The 17752-nt window shown below is 39.9% G+C and overlaps 1 protein-coding gene and 16 non-coding genes across 17 annotated transcripts in view; all 17 read left to right on the top strand.

The window, feature by feature from the left end:
• efcab6 (EF-hand calcium binding domain 6) overlaps positions 1-17752 on the top strand; it is a 191423-nt gene that overhangs the window by 56231 nt on the left and 117440 nt on the right. The window lies entirely within an intron of this gene.
• trnak-cuu (transfer RNA lysine (anticodon CUU)) lies at positions 590-662 on the top strand. The gene has a single exon. It is a non-coding gene; the product is annotated as a tRNA-Lys (tRNA).
• On the top strand, positions 1727-1799 carry trnak-cuu (transfer RNA lysine (anticodon CUU)). Its single transcript has one exon. It is a non-coding gene; the product is annotated as a tRNA-Lys (tRNA).
• Positions 3219-3291, top strand: trnak-cuu (transfer RNA lysine (anticodon CUU)). Its single transcript has one exon. It is a non-coding gene; the product is annotated as a tRNA-Lys (tRNA).
• trnak-cuu (transfer RNA lysine (anticodon CUU)) lies at positions 4356-4428 on the top strand. The gene has a single exon. It is a non-coding gene; the product is annotated as a tRNA-Lys (tRNA).
• trnak-cuu (transfer RNA lysine (anticodon CUU)) lies at positions 5494-5566 on the top strand. The gene has a single exon. It is a non-coding gene; the product is annotated as a tRNA-Lys (tRNA).
• Positions 6631-6703, top strand: trnak-cuu (transfer RNA lysine (anticodon CUU)). Its single transcript has one exon. It is a non-coding gene; the product is annotated as a tRNA-Lys (tRNA).
• On the top strand, positions 7412-7483 carry trnak-cuu (transfer RNA lysine (anticodon CUU)). Its single transcript has one exon. It is a non-coding gene; the product is annotated as a tRNA-Lys (tRNA).
• Positions 8192-8264, top strand: trnak-cuu (transfer RNA lysine (anticodon CUU)). Its single transcript has one exon. It is a non-coding gene; the product is annotated as a tRNA-Lys (tRNA).
• trnak-cuu (transfer RNA lysine (anticodon CUU)) lies at positions 9329-9401 on the top strand. The gene has a single exon. It is a non-coding gene; the product is annotated as a tRNA-Lys (tRNA).
• trnak-cuu (transfer RNA lysine (anticodon CUU)) lies at positions 10096-10168 on the top strand. Its single transcript has one exon. It is a non-coding gene; the product is annotated as a tRNA-Lys (tRNA).
• trnak-cuu (transfer RNA lysine (anticodon CUU)) lies at positions 10954-11026 on the top strand. Its single transcript has one exon. It is a non-coding gene; the product is annotated as a tRNA-Lys (tRNA).
• trnak-cuu (transfer RNA lysine (anticodon CUU)) lies at positions 12872-12944 on the top strand. Its single transcript has one exon. It is a non-coding gene; the product is annotated as a tRNA-Lys (tRNA).
• Positions 13730-13802, top strand: trnak-cuu (transfer RNA lysine (anticodon CUU)). The gene has a single exon. It is a non-coding gene; the product is annotated as a tRNA-Lys (tRNA).
• Positions 14512-14584, top strand: trnak-cuu (transfer RNA lysine (anticodon CUU)). Its single transcript has one exon. It is a non-coding gene; the product is annotated as a tRNA-Lys (tRNA).
• Positions 15650-15722, top strand: trnak-cuu (transfer RNA lysine (anticodon CUU)). The gene has a single exon. It is a non-coding gene; the product is annotated as a tRNA-Lys (tRNA).
• Positions 16787-16859, top strand: trnak-cuu (transfer RNA lysine (anticodon CUU)). The gene has a single exon. It is a non-coding gene; the product is annotated as a tRNA-Lys (tRNA).

Consider the following 17752-nt stretch of genomic DNA (forward strand, 5'->3'; position numbering starts at 1 on the left):
TGGGTCGCCCGGTTGGTTCAGTTGGCAGGCCAATGTTGTAACAGTGCTGTTGTTTGTGGCTTTGTTACCTATATGGTCATCTCACAGATAGCATACTAATGTATATATTTTCCTTATTTTAATTCACAGTGGTGGAGTTGGTCAATTTGGGATTCGACCCATCTTGTCTATCTTGCCATGGTTCTATGTTGGCATGTTAAATAGCACAGCTAGTTCTGATCAAACCCCTAATGTTCTTGATTCTTTGTATTTAAATGTTAGCGAAAACAAAGTAGAGTGGTCCATTCATTGTACTAAAGCATGAGGGAAGGTTTTCTTCATGCTACGTCTAGAAAAAACAGTAGTTTTACATTGTATGGGTCGCCCGGTTGTTTCAGTTGGCAGGCCAATGTTGTAACAGTGCTGTTGTTTGTGGCTTTGTTACCTACATGGTCATCTCACAGATAGCATACTAATGTATATATTTTCCTGATTTTAATTGACAGTGGTGGAGTTGGTCAATTTGGGATTCGACCCATTGTCTTAAAAAGAGTTTCAGGTTTTTACCACACCACATTTCGAAAAATTGTGTTTTTTTTCAATAAATGTAGCCCGGTTAGCTCAGTCGGTAGAGCATGAGACTCTTAATCTCAGGGTCGTGGGTTCGAGCCCCACATTGGGCGCAAACTTTATCCTGTGTCGGTTAAACTGAGCAATGTTTGTCCTTCGTGCCAACTGACGTGTAAGTATCATGGCTGCTGTTTGTTGGCAGGTTTTAAATGCGGAGTTGTGGTAAATGATGCAATCTCAGCACGACCTAGCATTTGGTATGGTTTCAAGCATCCAAAATAACTGCTGTTGTTGGTCCAACCCATAAGTTGTGGGCTGCTTTTGCACATGGTTCGGAAGGTTGGCTCATTTGGAAGAGTAGGTTTGATTGTTTTTTTAACACTTATCTCAGATACAGTATATCTTGCCATGTTTCTATCTTGGCATGATAAATAGCACAGCTAGTTCTGATCAAACCCCTAATGTTCTTCATTTTTTGTATTTAAATGTTAGCGAAAACAAAGTAGAGTGGTCCATTCATTGTACTAAAGCATGAGGGAAGGTTTTCTTCATGCTACGTCTAGAAAAAACAGTAGTTTTACATTGTATGGGTTGCCCGGTTGTTTCAGTTGGCAGGCCAATGTTGTAACAGTGCTGTTGTTTGTGGCTTTGTTACCTATATGGTCATCTCACAGATAGCATACTAATGTATATATTTTCCTTATTTTAATTGACAGTGGTGGAGTTGGTCAATTTGGGATTCGACCCATCTTGTCTATCTTGCCATGTTTCTATGTTGGCATGTTAAATAGCACAGCTAGTTCTGATCAAACCACTAATGTTCTTCATTCTTTGTATTTAAATGTTAGCGAAAACAAAGTAGAGTGGTCCATTCATTGTACTAAAGCATGAGGGAAGGTTTTCTTCATGCTACGTCTAGAAAAAACAGTAGTTTTACATTGTATGGGTCGCCCGGTTGTTTCAGTTGGCAGGCCAATGTTGTAACAGTGCTGTTGTTTGTGGCTTTGTTACCTACATGGTCATCTCACAGATAGCATACTAATGTATATATTTTCCTGATTTTAATTGACAGTGGTGGAGTTGGTCAATTTGGGATTCGACCCATTGTCTTAAAAAGAGTTTCAGGTTTTTACCACACCACATTTTGAAAAAATTGTGTTTTTTTTCCATAAATGTAGCCCGGTTAGCTCAGTCGGTAGAGCATGAGACTCTTAATCTCAGGGTCGTGGGTTCGAGCCCCACATTGGGTGCAAACTTTATCCTGTGTCGGTTAAACTGAGCAATGTTTGTCCTTCGTGCCAACTGACGTGTAAGTATCATGGCTGCTGTTTGTTGGCAGGTTTTAAATGCGGAGTTGTGGTAAATGATGCAATCTCAGCACGACCTAGCATTTGGTATGGTTTCAAGCATCCAAAATAACTGCTGTTGTTGGTCCAACCCATAAGTTGTGGGCTGCTTTTGCACATGGTTCGGAAGGTTGGCTCATTTGGAAGAGTAGGTTTGATTGTTTTTTTAACACTTATCTCAGATACAGTATATCTTGCCATGTTTCTATCTTGGCATGTTAAATAGCACAGCTAGTTCTGATCAAACCCCTAATGTTCTTCATTTTTTGTATTTAAATGTTAGCGAAAACAAAGTAGAGTGGTCCATTCATTGTACTAAAGCATGAGGGAAGGTTTTCTTCATGCTACGTCTAGAAAAAACAGTAGTTTTACATTGTATGGGTCGCCCAGTTGGTTCAGTTGGCAGGCCAATGTTGTAACAGTGCTGTTGTTTGTGGCTTTGTTACCTATATGTTCATCTCACAGATAGCATACTAATGTATATATTTTCCTTATTTTAATTGACAGTGGTGGAGTTGGTCAATTTGGGATTCGACCCATCTTGTCTATCTTGCCATGGTTCTATGTTGGCATGTTAAATAGCACAGCTAGTTCTGATCAAACCCCTAATGTTCTTGATTCTTTGTATTTAAATGTTAGCGAAAACAAAGTAGAGTGGTCCATTCATTGTACTAAAGCATGAGGGAAGGTTTTCTTCATGCTACGTCTAGAAAAAACAGTAGTTTTACATTGTATGGGTCGCCCGGTTGGTTCAGTTGGCAGGCCAATGTTGTAACAGTGCTGTTGTTTGTGGCTTTGTTACCTATATGGTCATCTCACAGATAGCATACTAATGTATATATTTTCCTTATTTTAATTGACAGTGGTGGAGTTGGTCAATTTGGGATTCGACCCATCTTGTCTATCTTGCCATGGTTCTATGTTGGCATGTTAAATAGCACAGCTAGTTCTGATCAAACCCCTAATGTTCTTGATTCTTTGTATTTAAATGTTAGCGAAAACAAAGTAGAGTGGTCCATTCATTGTACTAAAGCATGAGGGAAGGTTTTCTTCATGCTACGTCTAGAAAAAACAGTAGTTTTACATTGTATGGGTCGCCCGGTTGTTTCAGTTGGCAGGCCAATGTTGTAACAGTGCTGTTGTTTGTGGCTTTGTTACCTATATGGTCATCTCACAGATAGCATACTAATGTATATATTTTCCTGATTTTAATTGACAGTGGTGGAGTTGGTCAATTTGGGATTCGACCCATTGTGTTAAAAAGAGTTTCAGGTTTTTACCACACCACATTTCGAAAAATTGTGTTTTTTTTCAATAAATGTAGCCCGGTTAGCTCAGTCGGTAGAGCATGAGACTCTTAATCTCAGGGTCGTGGGTTCGAGCCCCACATTGGGCGCAAACTTTATCCTGTGTCGGTTAAACTGAGCAATGTTTGTCCTTCGTGCCAACTGACGTGTAAGTATCATGGCTGCTGTTTGTTGGCAGGTTTTAAATGCGGAGTTGTGGTAAATGATGCAATCTCAGCACGACCTAGCATTTGGTATGGTTTCAAGCATCCAAAATAACTGCTGTTGTTGGTCCAACCCATAAGTTGTGGGCTGCTTTTGCACATGGTTCGGAAGGTTGGCTCATTTGGAAGAGTAGGTTTGATTGTTTTTTTAACACTTATCTCAGATACAGTATATCTTGCCATGTTTCTATCTTGGCATGATAAATAGCACAGCTAGTTCTGATCAAACCCCTAATGTTCTTCATTTTTTGTATTTAAATGTTAGCGAAAACAAAGTAGAGTGGTCCATTCATTGTACTAAAGCATGAGGGAAGGTTTTCTTCATGCTACGTCTAGAAAAAACAGTAGTTTTACATTGTATGGGTTGCCCGGTTGTTTCAGTTGGCAGGCCAATGTTGTAACAGTGCTGTTGTTTGTGGCTTTGTTACCTATATGGTCATCTCACAGATAGCATACTAATGTATATATTTTCCTTATTTTAATTGACAGTGGTGGAGTTGGTCAATTTGGGATTCGACCCATCTTGTCTATCTTGCCATGTTTCTATGTTGGCATGTTAAATAGCACAGCTAGTTCTGATCAAACCACTAATGTTCTTCATTCTTTGTATTTAAATGTTAGCGAAAACAAAGTAGAGTGGTCCATTCATTGTACTAAAGCATGAGGGAAGGTTTTCTTCATGCTACGTCTAGAAAAAACAGTAGTTTTACATTGTATGGGTCGCCCGGTTGTTTCAGTTGGCAGGCCAATGTTGTAACAGTGCTGTTGTTTGTGGCTTTGTTACCTACATGGTCATCTCACAGATAGCATACTAATGTATATATTTTCCTGATTTTAATTGACAGTGGTGGAGTTGGTCAATTTGGGATTCGACCCATTGTCTTAAAAAGAGTTTCAGGTTTTTACCACACCACATTTTGAAAAAATTGTGTTTTTTTTCCATAAATGTAGCCCGGTTAGCTCAGTCGGTAGAGCATGAGACTCTTAATCTCAGGGTCGTGGGTTCGAGCCCCACATTGGGTGCAAACTTTATCCTGTGTCGGTTAAACTGAGCAATGTTTGTCCTTCGTGCCAACTGACGTGTAAGTATCATGGCTGCTGTTTGTTGGCAGGTTTTAAATGCGGAGTTGTGGTAAATGATGCAATCTCAGCACGACCTAGCATTTGGTATGGTTTCAAGCATCCAAAATAACTGCTGTTGTTGGTCCAACCCATAAGTTGTGGGCTGCTTTTGCACATGGTTCGGAAGGTTGGCTCATTTGGAAGAGTAGGTTTGATTGTTTTTTTAACACTTATCTCAGATACAGTATATCTTGCCATGTTTCTATCTTGGCATGTTAAATAGCACAGCTAGTTCTGATCAAACCCCTAATGTTCTTCATTTTTTGTATTTAAATGTTAGCGAAAACAAAGTAGAGTGGTCCATTCATTGTACTAAAGCATGAGGGAAGGTTTTCTTCATGCTACGTCTAGAAAAAACAGTAGTTTTACATTGTATGGGTCGCCCAGTTGGTTCAGTTGGCAGGCCAATGTTGTAACAGTGCTGTTGTTTGTGGCTTTGTTACCTACATGGTCATCTCACAGATAGCATACTAATGTATATATTTTCCTTATTTTAATTGACAGTGGTGGAGTTGGTCAATTTGGGATTCGACCCATCTTGTCTATCTTGCCATGGTTCTATGTTGGCATGTTAAATAGCACAGCTAGTTCTGATCAAACCCCTAATGTTCTTGATTCTTTGTATTTAAATGTTAGCGAAAACAAAGTAGAGTGGTCCATTCATTGTACTAAAGCATGAGGGAAGGTTTTCTTCATGCTACGTCTAGAAAAAACAGTAGTTTTACATTGTATGGGTCGCCCGGTTGTTTCAGTTGGCAGGCCAATGTTGTAACAGTGCTGTTGTTTGTGGCTTTGTTACCTACATGGTCATCTCACAGATAGCATACTAATGGATATATTTTCCTGATTTTAATTGACAGTGGTGGAGTTGGTCAATTTGGGATTCGACCCATTGTCTTAAAAAGAGTTTCAGGTTTTTACCACACCACATTTCGAAAAAATTGTGTTTTTTTTTCAATAAATGTAGCCCGGTTAGCTCAGTCGGTAGAGCATGAGACTCTTAATCTCAGGGTCGTGGGTTCGAGCCCCACATTGGGCGCAAACTTTATCCTGTGTCGGTTAAACTGAGCAATGTTTGTCCTTCGTGCCAACTGACGTGTAAGTATCATGGCTGCTGTTTGTTGGCAGGTTTTAAATGCGGAGTTGTGGTAAATGATGCAATCTCAGCACGACCTAGCATTTGGTATGGTTTCAAGCATCCAAAATAACTGCTGTTGTTGGTCCAACCCATAAGTTGTGGGCTGCTTTTGCACATGGTTCGGAAGGTTGGCTCATTTGGAAGAGTAGGTTTGATTGTTTTTTTAACACTTATCTCAGATACAGTATATCTTGCCATGTTTCTATCTTGGCATGTTAAATAGCACAGCTAGTTCTGATCAAACCCCTAATGTTCTTCATTTTTTGTATTTAAATGTTAGCGAAAACAAAGTAGAGTGGTCCATTCATTGTACTAAAGCATGAGGGAAGGTTTTCTTCATGCTACGTCTAGAAAAAACAGTAGTTTTACATTGTATGGGTCGCCCGGTTGGTTCAGTTGGCAGGCCAATGTTGTAACAGTGCTGTTGTTTGTGGCTTTGTTACCTATATGGTCATCTCACAGATAGCATACTAATGTATATATTTTCCTTATTTTAATTGACAGTGGTGGAGTTGGTCAATTTGGGATTCGACCCATCTTGTCTATCTTGCCATGGTTCTATGTTGGCATGTTAAATAGCACAGCTAGTTCTGATCAAACCACTAATGTTCTTCATTCTTTGTATTTAAATGTTAGCGAAAACAAAGTAGAGTGGTCCATTCATTGTACTAAAGCATGAGGGAAGGTTTTCTTCATGCTACGTCTAGAAAAAACAGTAGTTTTACATTGTATGGGTCGCCCGGTTGTTTCAGTTGGCAGGCCAATGTTGTAACAGTGCTGTTGTTTGTGGCTTTGTTACCTACATGGTCATCTCACAGATAGCATACTAATGGATATATTTTCCTGATTTTAATTGACAGTGGTGGAGTTGGTCAATTTGGGATTCGACCCATTGTCTTAAAAAGAGTTTCAGGTTTTTACCACACCACATTTCGAAAAAATTGTGTTTTTTTTCAATAAATGTATCCCGGTTAGCTCAGTCGGTAGAGCATGAGACTCTTAATCTCAGGGTCGTGGGTTCGAGCCCCACATTGGGCGCAAACTTTATCCTGTGTCGGTTAAACTGAGCAATGTTTGTCCTTCGTGCCAACTGACGTGTAAGTATCATGGCTGCTGTTTGTTGGCAGGTTTTAAATGCGGAGTTGTGGTAAATGATGCAATCTCAGCACGACCTAGCATTTGGTATGGTTTCAAGCGTCCAAAATAACTGCTGTTGTTGGTCCAACCCATAAGTTGTGGGCTGCTTTTGCACATGGTTCGGAAGGTTGGCTCATTTGGAAGAGTAGGTTTGATTGTTTTTTTAACACTTATCTCAGATACAGTATATCTTGCCATGTTTCTATCTTGGCATGTTAAATAGCACAGCTAGTTCTGATCAAACCCCTAATGTTCTTCATTTTTTGTATTTAAATGTTAGCGAAAACAAAGTAGAGTGGTCCATTCATTGTACTAAAGCATGAGGGAAGGTTTTCTTCATGCTACGTCTAGAAAAAACAGTAGTTTTACATTGTATGGGTCGCCCGGTTGGTTCAGTTGGCAGGCCAATGTTGTAACAGTGCTGTTGTTTGTGGCTTTGTTACCTATATGGTCATCTCACAGATAGCATACTAATGTATATATTTTCCTTATTTTAATTGACAGTGGTGGAGTTGGTCAATTTGGGATTCGACCCATTGTCTTAAAAAGAGTTTCAGATTTTTACCACACCACATTTAAAAAAAATTGTGTTTTTTTTCCATAAATGTAGCCCGGTTAGCTCAGTCGGTAGAGCATGAGACTCTTAATCTCAGGGTCGTGGCTTGAGCCCCACATTGGGCGCAAACTTTATCCTGTGTCGGTTAAACTGAGCAATGTTTGTCGTTCGTGCCAACTGACGTGTAAGTATCATGGCTGCTGTTTTTTGGCAGGTTTTAAATACGGAGTTGTGATAAATCATGCAATCTCAGCACGACCTAGCATTTGGTATGGTTTCAAGCATCCAAAATAACTGCTGTTGTTGGTCCAACCCATAAGTTGTGGGCTGCTTTTGTACATGGTTCGGAAGGTTGGCTCATTTGGAAGAGTAGGTTTGATTGTTTTTTTAACACTTATCTCAGATACAGTATATCTTGCCATGTTTCTCTGTTGGCATGTTAAATAGCACAGCTAGTTCTGATCAAACCCCTAATGTTCTTAATTTTTTGTATTTAAATGTTAGCGAAAACAAAGTAGAGTGGTCCATTCATTGTACTAAAGCATGAGGGAAGGTTTTCTTCATGCTACGTCTAGAAAAAACAGTAGTTTTACATTGTATGGGTCGCCCGGTTGTTTCAGTTGGCAGGCCAATGTTGTAACAGTGCTGTTGTTTGTGGCTTTGTTACCTACATGGTCATCTCACAGATAGCATACTAATGGATATATTTTCCTGATTTTAATTGACAGTGGTGGAGTTGGTCAATTTGGGATTCGACCCATTGTCTTAAAAAGAGTTTCAGGTTTTTACCACACCACATTTCGAAAAAATTGTGTTTTTTTTCAATAAATGTAGCCCGGTTAGCTCAGTCGGTAGAGCAAGAGACTCTTAATCTCAGGGTCGTGGGTTCGAGCCCCACATTGGGCGCAAACTTTATCCTGTGTCGGTTAAATTGAGCAATGTTTGTCCTTCGTGCCAACTGACGTGTAAGTATCATGGCTGCTGTTTGTTGGCAGGTTTTAAATGCTGAGTTGTGGTAAATGATGCAATCTCAGCACGACCTAGCATTTGGTATGGTTTCAAGCATCCAAAATAACTGCTGTTGTTGGTCCAACCCATAAGTTGTGGGCTGCTTTTGCACATGGTTCGGAAGGTTGGCTCATTTGGAAGAGTAGGTTTGATTGTTTTTTTAACACTTATCTCAGATACAGTATATCTTGCCATGTTTCTATCTTGGCATGTTAAATAGCACAGCTAGTTCTGATCAAACCCCTAATGTTCTTCATTTTTTGTATTTAAATGTTAGCGAAAACAAAGTAGAGTGGTCCATTCATTGTACTAAAGCATGAGGGAAGGTTTTCTTCATGCTACGTCTAGAAAAAACAGTAGTTTTACATTGTATGGGTCGCCCGGTTGGTTCAGTTGGCAGGCCAATGTTGTAACAGTGCTGTCGTTTGTGGCTTTGTTACCTATATGGTCATCTCACAGATAGCATACTAATGTATATATTTTCCTTATTTTAATTGACAGTGGTGGAGTTGGTCAATTTGGGATTCGACCCATCTTGTCTATCTTGCCATGGTTCTATGTTGGCATGTTAAATAGCACAGCTAGTTCTGATCAAACCCCTAATGTTCTTGATTCTTTGTATTTAAATGTTAGCGAAAACAAAGTAGAGTGGTCCATTCATTGTACTTAAGCATGAGGGAAGGTTTTCTTCATGCTACGTCTAGAAAAAACAGTAGTTTTACATTGTATGGGTCGCCCGGTTGTTTCAGTTGGCAGGCCAATGTTGTAACAGTGCTGTTGTTTGTGGCTTTGTTACCTACATGGTCATCTCACAGATAGCATACTAATGGATATATTTTCCTGATTTTAATTGACAGTGGTGGAGTTGGTCAATTTGGGATTCGACCCATTGTCTTAAAAAGAGTTTCAGGTTTTTACCACACCACATTTCGAAAAAATTGTGGTTTTTTTCAATAAATGTAGCCCGGTTAGCTCAGTCGGTAGAGCATGAGACTCTTAATCTCAGGGTCGTGGGTTCGAGCCCCACATTGGGCGCAAACTTTATCCTGTGTCGGTTAAACTGAGCAATGTTTGTCGTTCATGCCAACTGACGTGTAAGTATCATGGCTGCTGTTCGTTGGCAGGTTTTAAATAATCATTCAATCTCAGCGCGACCTAGCATTTGGTATGGTTTCAAGTCTCCAAATTACCTGTTGTTGTTGGTCAAACCCATAAGTTGTGGGCTGCTTTTGTACATGGTTTGGAATGTTGGCTCAGTTGGAAGAGTAGGTTTGATTGTTTTTTTAACACTTATGTCAGATACAGCATATCTTGCCATGTTTCTATGTTGGCATGTTAAATAGCAAAGCTAGTTCTGATCAAACCCCTAATGTTCTTTATTCTTTGTATTTAAATGTGAGTGAAGACAAAGTAGAGTGGTCCATTCATTGTACTAAAGCATGAGGGAAGGTTTTCTTCATGCTATGTCTAGAAAAAACAGTAGTTTTACATTGTATGGGTCGCCCGGTTGCTTCAGTTGGCAGGCCAATGTTGTAAAGGTGCTGTTGTTTGTGGCTTTGTTACCTACATGGTCATCTCACAGATAGCATAGTAATGTATATATTTTCCTGATTTTAATTGACAGTGGTGGAGTTGTCAATTTGGGATTCGACCCATTGTCTTAAAAAGAGTTTCAGGTTTTTAACCACACCACATTTAGAAAAAATTGTGTTTTTTTTCCATAAATGTAGCCCGGTTAGCTCAGTCGGTAGAGCATGAGACTCTTAATCTCAGGGTCGTGGGTTCGAGCCCCACATTGGGCGCAGGCTTTATCCTGTGTCGGTTAAACTGAGCAATGTTTGTTGTTCATGCCAACTGACGTGTAAGTATCATGGCTGCTGTTTATTGGCAGGTTTTAAATGCGGAGCTGTGATAAATCATGCAATCTCAGCACGACCTAGCATTTGGTATGGTTTCATGCATCCAAAATAACTGCTGTTGTTGGTCCAACCCATAAGTTGTGGGCTGCTTTTGTACATGGTTCGGAAGGTTTCAAGCATCCAAAATAACTGCTGTTGTTGGTCCAACCCATAAGTTGTAGGCTGCTTTTGTACATGGTTTGGAGGGTTGGCTCAGTTGGAAGAGTAGGTTTGATTGTTTTTTTAACACTTATCTCAGATACAGTATATCTTGCCATGTTTCTATGTTGGCATGTTAAATAGCACAGCTAGTTCTGATCAAACCCCTAATGTTCTTCATTCTTTGTATTTAAATGTTAGCGAAAACAAAGTAGAGTGGTCCATTCATTGTACTAAAGCATGAGGGAAGGTTTTCTTCATGCTACGTCTCGAAAAAACAGTAGTTTTACATTGTATGGGTCGCCCGGTTGCTTCAGTTGGCAGGCCAATGTTGTAACAGTGCTGTTGTTTGTGGCTTTGTTACCTACATGGTCATCTCACAGATAGCATAGTAATGTATATATTTTCCTGATTTTAATTGACAGTGGTGGAGTTGTCAATTTGGGATTCGACCCATTGTCTTAAAAAGAGTTTCAGGTTTTTAACCACACCACATTTCGAAAAAATTGTGTTTTTTTTCCATAAATGTAGCCCGGTTAGCTCAGTCGGTAGAGCATGAGACTCTTAATCTCAGGGTCGTGGGTTCGAGCCCCACATTGGGCGCAAGCTTTATCCTGTGTCGGTTAAACTGAGCAATGTTTGTTGTTCATGCCAACTGACGTGCAAGTATCATGGCTGCTGTTTATTGGCAGGTTTTAAATGCGGAGCTGTGATAAATCATGCAATCTCAGCACGACCTAGCATTTGGTATGGTTTCATGCATCCAAAATAACTGCTGTTGTTGGTCCAACCCATAAGTTGTGGGCTGCTTTTGTACATGGTTCGGAAGGTTGGCTCAGTTGGAAGAGTAGGTTTGATTGTTTTTTGAACACTTATCTCAGATACAGTATATCTTGCCATGTTTCTATGTTGGCATGTTAAATAGCACAGCTAGTTCTGATCAAACCCCTAATGTTCTTCATTCTTTGTATTTAAATGTTAGCGAAAACAAAGTAGAGTGGTCCATTCATTGTACTAAAGCATGAGGGAAGGTTTTCTTCATGCTACGTCTAGAAAAAACAGTAGTTTTACATTGTATGGGTCGCCCGGTTGCTTCAGTTGGCAGGCCAATGTTGTAACAGTGCTGTTGTTTGTGGCTTTGTTACCTACATGGTCATCTCACAGATAGCATACTAATGTATAAATTTTTCCTGATTTTGATTGACAGTGGTGGAGTTGCTCAATTTGGGATTCGACCCATTGTCTTAAAAAGAGTTTCAGGTTTTTACCACACCACATTTCGAAAAAAATTTTTTTTTTTTCAATAAATGTAGCCAGGTTAGCTGAGTCGGTAGAGCATGAGACTCTTAATCTCAGGGTCGTGGGTTCGAGCCCCTGTTGGGTGCAAACTTTATCCTGTGTCGGTTAAACTGAGCAATGTTTGTCGTTCGTGCCAACTGACGTGCAAGTATCATGGCTGCTGTTTGTTGGCAGGTTTTAAATGCGGAGTTGTGATAAATGATGCAATCTCAGCACAACCTAGCATTTGGTATGGTTTCAAGCATCCAAAATAACTGCTGTTGTTGGTCCAACCCATAAGTTGTAGGCTGCTTTTGTACATGGTTTGGAGGGTTGGCTCAGTTGGAAGAGTAGGTTTGATTGTTTTTTTAACACTTATCTCAGATACAGTATATCTTGCCATGTTTCTATGTTGGCATATCTAATAGCACAGCTAGTTCTGATCAAACCCCTAATGTTCTTCATTCTTTGTATTTAAATGTTAGCGAAAACAAAGTAGAGTGGTCCATTCATTGTACTAAAGAATGAGGGAAGGTTTTCTTCATGCTACGTCTAGAAAAAACAGTAGTTTTACATTGTATGGGTCGCCCGGTTGGTTCAGTTGGCAGGCCAATGTTGTAACAGTGCTGTTGTTTGTGGCTTTGTTACCTTCATGGTCATCTCACAGATAGCATACTAATGTATATATTTTCCTTATTTTAATTTACAGTGGTGGAGTTGGTCAATTTGGGATTCGACCCATCTTGTCTATCTTGCCATGTTTCTATGTTGGCATGTTAAATAGCACAGCTAGTTCTGATCAAACCCCTAATGTTCTTCATTCTTTGTATTTAAATGTTAGCGAAAACAAAGTAGAGTGGTCCATTCATTGTACTAAAGCATGAGGGAAGGTTTTCTTCATGCTACGTCTAGAAAAAACAGTAGTTTTACATTGTATGGGTCGCCCGGTTGGTTCAGTTGACAGGCCAATGTTGTAACAGTGCTGTTGTTTGTGGCTTTGTTACCTACATGGTCATCTCACAGATAGCATACTAATGTATATATTTTCCTGATTTTAATTGACAGTGGTGGAGTTGGTCAATTTGGGATTCGACCCATTGTCTTAAAAAGAGTTTCAGATTTTTACCACACCACATTTTGAAAAAATTGTGTTTTTTTTCCATAAATGTAGCCCGGTTAGCTCAGTCGGTAGAGCATGAGACTCTTAATCTCAGGGTCGTGGGTTCGAGCCCCACATTGGGCGCAAACTTTATCCTGTGTCGGTTAAACTGAGCAATGTTTGTCGTTCGTGCCAACTGACGTGTAAGTATCATGGCTGCTGTTTGTTGGCAGGTTTTAAATGCGGAGTTGTGATAAATCATGGTATCTCAGGACGAACTAGCATTTGGTATGGTTTCAAGCATCCAAAATAACTGCTGTTGTTGGTCCAACCCATAAGTTGTGGGCTGCTTTTGTACATGGTTCGGAAGGTTTCAAGCATCCAAAATAACTGCTGTTGTTGGTCCAACCCATAAGTTGTAGGCTGCTTTTGTACATGGTTTGGAGGGTTGGCTCAGTTGGAAGAGTAGGTTTGATTGTTTTTTTAACACTTATCTCAGATACAGTATATCTTGCCATGTTTCTATGTTGGCATGTTAAATAGCACAGCTAGTTCTGATCAAACCCCTAATGTTCTTCATTCTTTGTATTTAAATGTTAGCGAAAACAAAGTAGAGTGGTCCATTCATTGTACTAAAGCATGAGGGAAGGTTTTCTTCATGCTACGTCTAGAAAAAACAGTAGTTTTACATTGTATGGGTCGCCCGGTTGCTTCAGTTGGCAGGCCAATGTTGTAACAGTGCTGTTGTTTGTGGCTTTGTTACCTACATGGTCATCTCACAGATAGCATACTAATGTATATATTTTCCTGATTTTGATTGACAGTGGTGGAGTTGCTCAATTTGGGATTCGACCCATTGTCTTAAAAAGAGTTTCAGGTTTTTACCACACCACATTTCGAAATTTTTTTTTTTTTTTTCAATAAATGTAGCCCGGTTAGCTCAGTCGGTAGAGCATGAGACTCTTAATCTCAGGGTCGTGGGTTCGAGCCCCACATTGGGCGCAAGCTTTATCCTGTGTCGGTTAAACTGAACAATGTTTGTTGTTCATGCCAACTGACGTGTAAGTATCATGGCTGCTGTTTATTGGCAGGTTTTAAATGCGGAGCTGTCATAAATCATGCAATCTCAGCACGACCTAGCATTTGGTATGGTTTCATGCATCCAAAATAACTGCTGTTGTTGGTCCAACCCATAAGTTGTGGGTTGCTTTTGTACATGGTTCGGAAGGTTGGCTCAGTTGGAAGAGTAGGTTTGATTGTTTTTTGAACACTTATCTCAGATACAGTATATCTTGCCATGTTTCTATGTTGGCATGTTAAATAGCACAGCTAGTTCTGATCAAACCCCTAATGTTCTTCATTCTTTGTATTTAAATGTTAGCGAAAACAAAGTAGAGTGGTCCATTCATTGTACTAAAGCATGAGGGAAGGTTTTTCTTCATGCTACGTCTAGAAAAAACAGTAGTTTTACATTGTATGGGTCGCCCAGTTGGTTCAGTTGGCAGGCCAATGTTGTAACAGTGCTGTTGTTTGTGGCTTTGTTACCTACATGGTCATCTCACAGATAGCATACTAATGTATATATTTTCCTGATTTTGATTGACAGTGGTGGAGTTGCTCAATTTGGGATTCGACCCATTGTCTTAAAAAGAGTTTCAGGTTTTTACCACACCACATTTCGAAAATTTTTTTTTTTTTTTCAATAAATGTAGCCCGGTTAGCTGAGTCGGTAGAGCATGAGACTCTTAATCTCAGGGTCGTGGGTTCGAGCCCCACGTTGGGTGCAAACTTTATCCTGTGTCGGTTAAACTGAGCAATGTTTGTCGTTCGTGCCAACTGACGTGCAAGTATCATGGCTGCTGTTTGTTGGCAGGTTTTAAATGCGGAGTTGTGATAAATGATGCAATCTCAGCACAACCTAGCATTTGGTATGGTTTCAAGCATCCAAAATAACTGCTGTTGTTGGTCCAACCCATAAGTTGTAGGCTGCTTTTGTACATGGTTTGGAGGGTTGGCTCAGTTGGAAGAGTAGGTTTGATTGTTTTTTTAACACTTATCTCAGATACAGTATATCTTGCCATGTTTCTATGTTGGCATGTCTAATAGCACAGCTAGTTCTGATCAAACCCCTAATGTTCTTCATTCTTTGTATTTAAATGTTAGCGAAAACAAAGTAGAGTGGTCCATTCATTGTACTAAAGCATGAGGGAAGGTTTTCTTCATGCTACGTCTAGAAAAAACAGTAGTTTTACATTGTATGGGTCGCCCGGTTGGTTCAGTTGGCAGGCCAATGTTGTAACAGTGCTGTTGTTTGTGGCTTTGTTACCTATATGGTCATCTCACAGATAGCATACTAATGTATATATTTTCCTTATTTTAATTGACAGTGGTGGAGTTGGTCAATTTGGGATTCGACCCATCTTGTCTATCTTGCCATGGTTCTATGTTGGCATGTTAAATAGCACAGCTAGTTCTGATCAAACCACTAATGTTCTTCATTCTTTGTATTTAAATGTTAGCGAAAACAAAGTAGAGTGGTCCATTCATTGTACTAAAGCATGAGGGAAGGTTTTTCTTCATGCTACGTCTAGAAAAAACAGTAGTTTTACATTGTATGGGTCGCCCAGTTGGTTCAGTTGGCAGGCCAATGTTGTAACAGTGCTGTTGTTTGTGGCTTTGTTACCTACATGGTCATCTCACAGATAGCATACTAATGTATATATTTTCCTGATTTTGATTGACAGTGGTGGAGTTGCTCAATTTGGGATTCGACCCATTGTCTTAAAAAGAGTTTCAGGTTTTTACCACACCACATTTCGAAATTTTTTTTTTTTTTTTCAATAAATGTAGCCCGGTTAGCTGAGTCGGTAGAGCATGAGACTCTTAATCTCAGGGTCGTGGGTTCGAGCCCCACGTTGGGTGCAAACTTTATCCTGTGTCGGTTAAACTGAGCAATGTTTGTCGTTCGTGCCAACTAACGTGCAAGTATCATGGCTGCTGTTTGTTGGCAGGTTTTAAATGCGGAGTTGTGATAAATGATGCAATCTCAGCACAACCTAGCATTTGGTATGGTTTCAAGCATCCAAAATAACTGCTGTTGTTGGTCCAACCCATAAGTTGTAGGCTGCTTTTGTACATGGTTTGGAGGGTTGGCTCAGTTGGAAGAGTAGGTTTGATTGTTTTTTTAACACTTATCTCAGATACAGTATATCTTGCCATGTTTCTATGTTGGCATGTCTAATAGCACAGCTAGTTCTGATCAAACCCCTAATGTTCTTCATTCTTTGTATTTAAATGTTAGCGAAAACAAAGTAGAGTGGTCCATTCATTGTACTAAAGCATGAGGGAAGGTTTTCTTCATGCTACGTCTAGAAAAAACAGTAGTTTTACATTGTATGGGTCGCCCGGTTGGTTCAGTTGGCAGGCCAATGTTGTAACAGTGCTGTTGTTTGTGGCTTTGTTACCTTCATGGTCATCTCACAGATAGCACACTAATGTATATATTTTCCTTATTTTAATTGACAGTGGTGGAGTTGGTCAATTTGGGATTCGACCCATCTTGTCTATCTTGCCATGTTTCTATGTTGGCATGTTAAATAGCACAGCTAGTTCTGATCAAACCCCTAATGTTCTTCATTCTTTGTATATGAATGTTAGCGAAAACAAAGTAGAGTGGTCCATTCATTGTACTAAAGCATGAGGGAAGGTTTTCTTCATGCTACGTCTAGAAAAAACAGTAGTTTTACATTGTATGGGTCGCCCGGTTGGTTCAGTTGACAGGCCAATGTTGTAACAGTGCTGTTGTTTGTGGCTTTGTTACCTACATGGTCATCTCACAGATAGCATACTAATGTATATATTTTCCTGATTTTAATTGACAGTGGTGGAGTTGGTCAATTTGGGATTCGACCCATTGTCTTAAAAAGAGTTTCAGGTTTTTACCACACCACATTTCGAAAAAATGGTGTCTTTTTTCCATAAATGTAGCCCTGTTAGCTCAGTCGGTAGAGCATGAGACTCTTAATCTCAGGGTCGTGGGTTCGAGCCCCACATTGGGCGCAAACTTTATCCCGTGTCGGTTAAACTGAGCAATGTTTGTCGTTCATGCCAACTGACGTGTAAGTATCATGGCTGCTGTTCGTTGGCAGGTTTTAAATAATCATGCAATCTCAGCGCGACCTAGCATTTGGTATGGTTTCAAGTCTCCAAATTACCTGTTGTTGTTGGTCAAACCCATAAGTTGTGGGCTGCTTTTGTACATGGTTTGGAATGTTGGCTCAGTTGGAAGGGTAGGTTTGATTGTTTTTTTAACAGTTATCTCAGATACAGCATATCTTGCCATGTTTCTATGTTGGCATGTTAAATAGCACAGCTAGTTCTGATCGAACCCCTAATGTTCTTCATTCTTTGTTTTGTCTATTTCTGTACAACCCTTCCAGTTTGAGCTGGTGGCATCTGTGTAACACTTGGTTCGGATGTGAAAGTGGGGCTCTCCCTTGTAGAATTTTTTTCTCCAATTGTTGTGTTGCTATGTGAGGTATCCCCCAGAAGATGGCAGTAGAATATTATTTTTTAATCTCTTCCAGGCTGCTGACATTGACAAATGAAGCTGCATGGCTGTGGAAACTGGTCAGAGGAGAAGTGAATCTCGCAGCTGTTAAAGCAGACGTTTTTTGTTTGCACCTCTGTTGTGTTGACTGCCATCAGTTTTTCCTCTGATCCAGCCCACTGACTCATCTTTACTTTATTTTATCCCATACATTCCTCCACAGGCTGCTCGTATTCATGAAAATATATTTTAAAAACCCTCTCGGCTATGAAGGCTGTGTATGATTTAGAAGTCGTCACTCTGCATCCATGAGGTGTAATGAGAGTACTGAGGCCTTGCACCAGGATGCTTCTCCTCTCTGGCATTGATCAATCAAGTGTGCATGTGTGTGGTGTGTTCAGGG

The sequence above is a fragment of the Centropristis striata genome, chromosome 22, assembly GCF_030273125.1.
Source record: "Centropristis striata isolate RG_2023a ecotype Rhode Island chromosome 22, C.striata_1.0, whole genome shotgun sequence".
NCBI lineage: Eukaryota > Metazoa > Chordata > Actinopteri > Perciformes > Serranidae > Centropristis > Centropristis striata.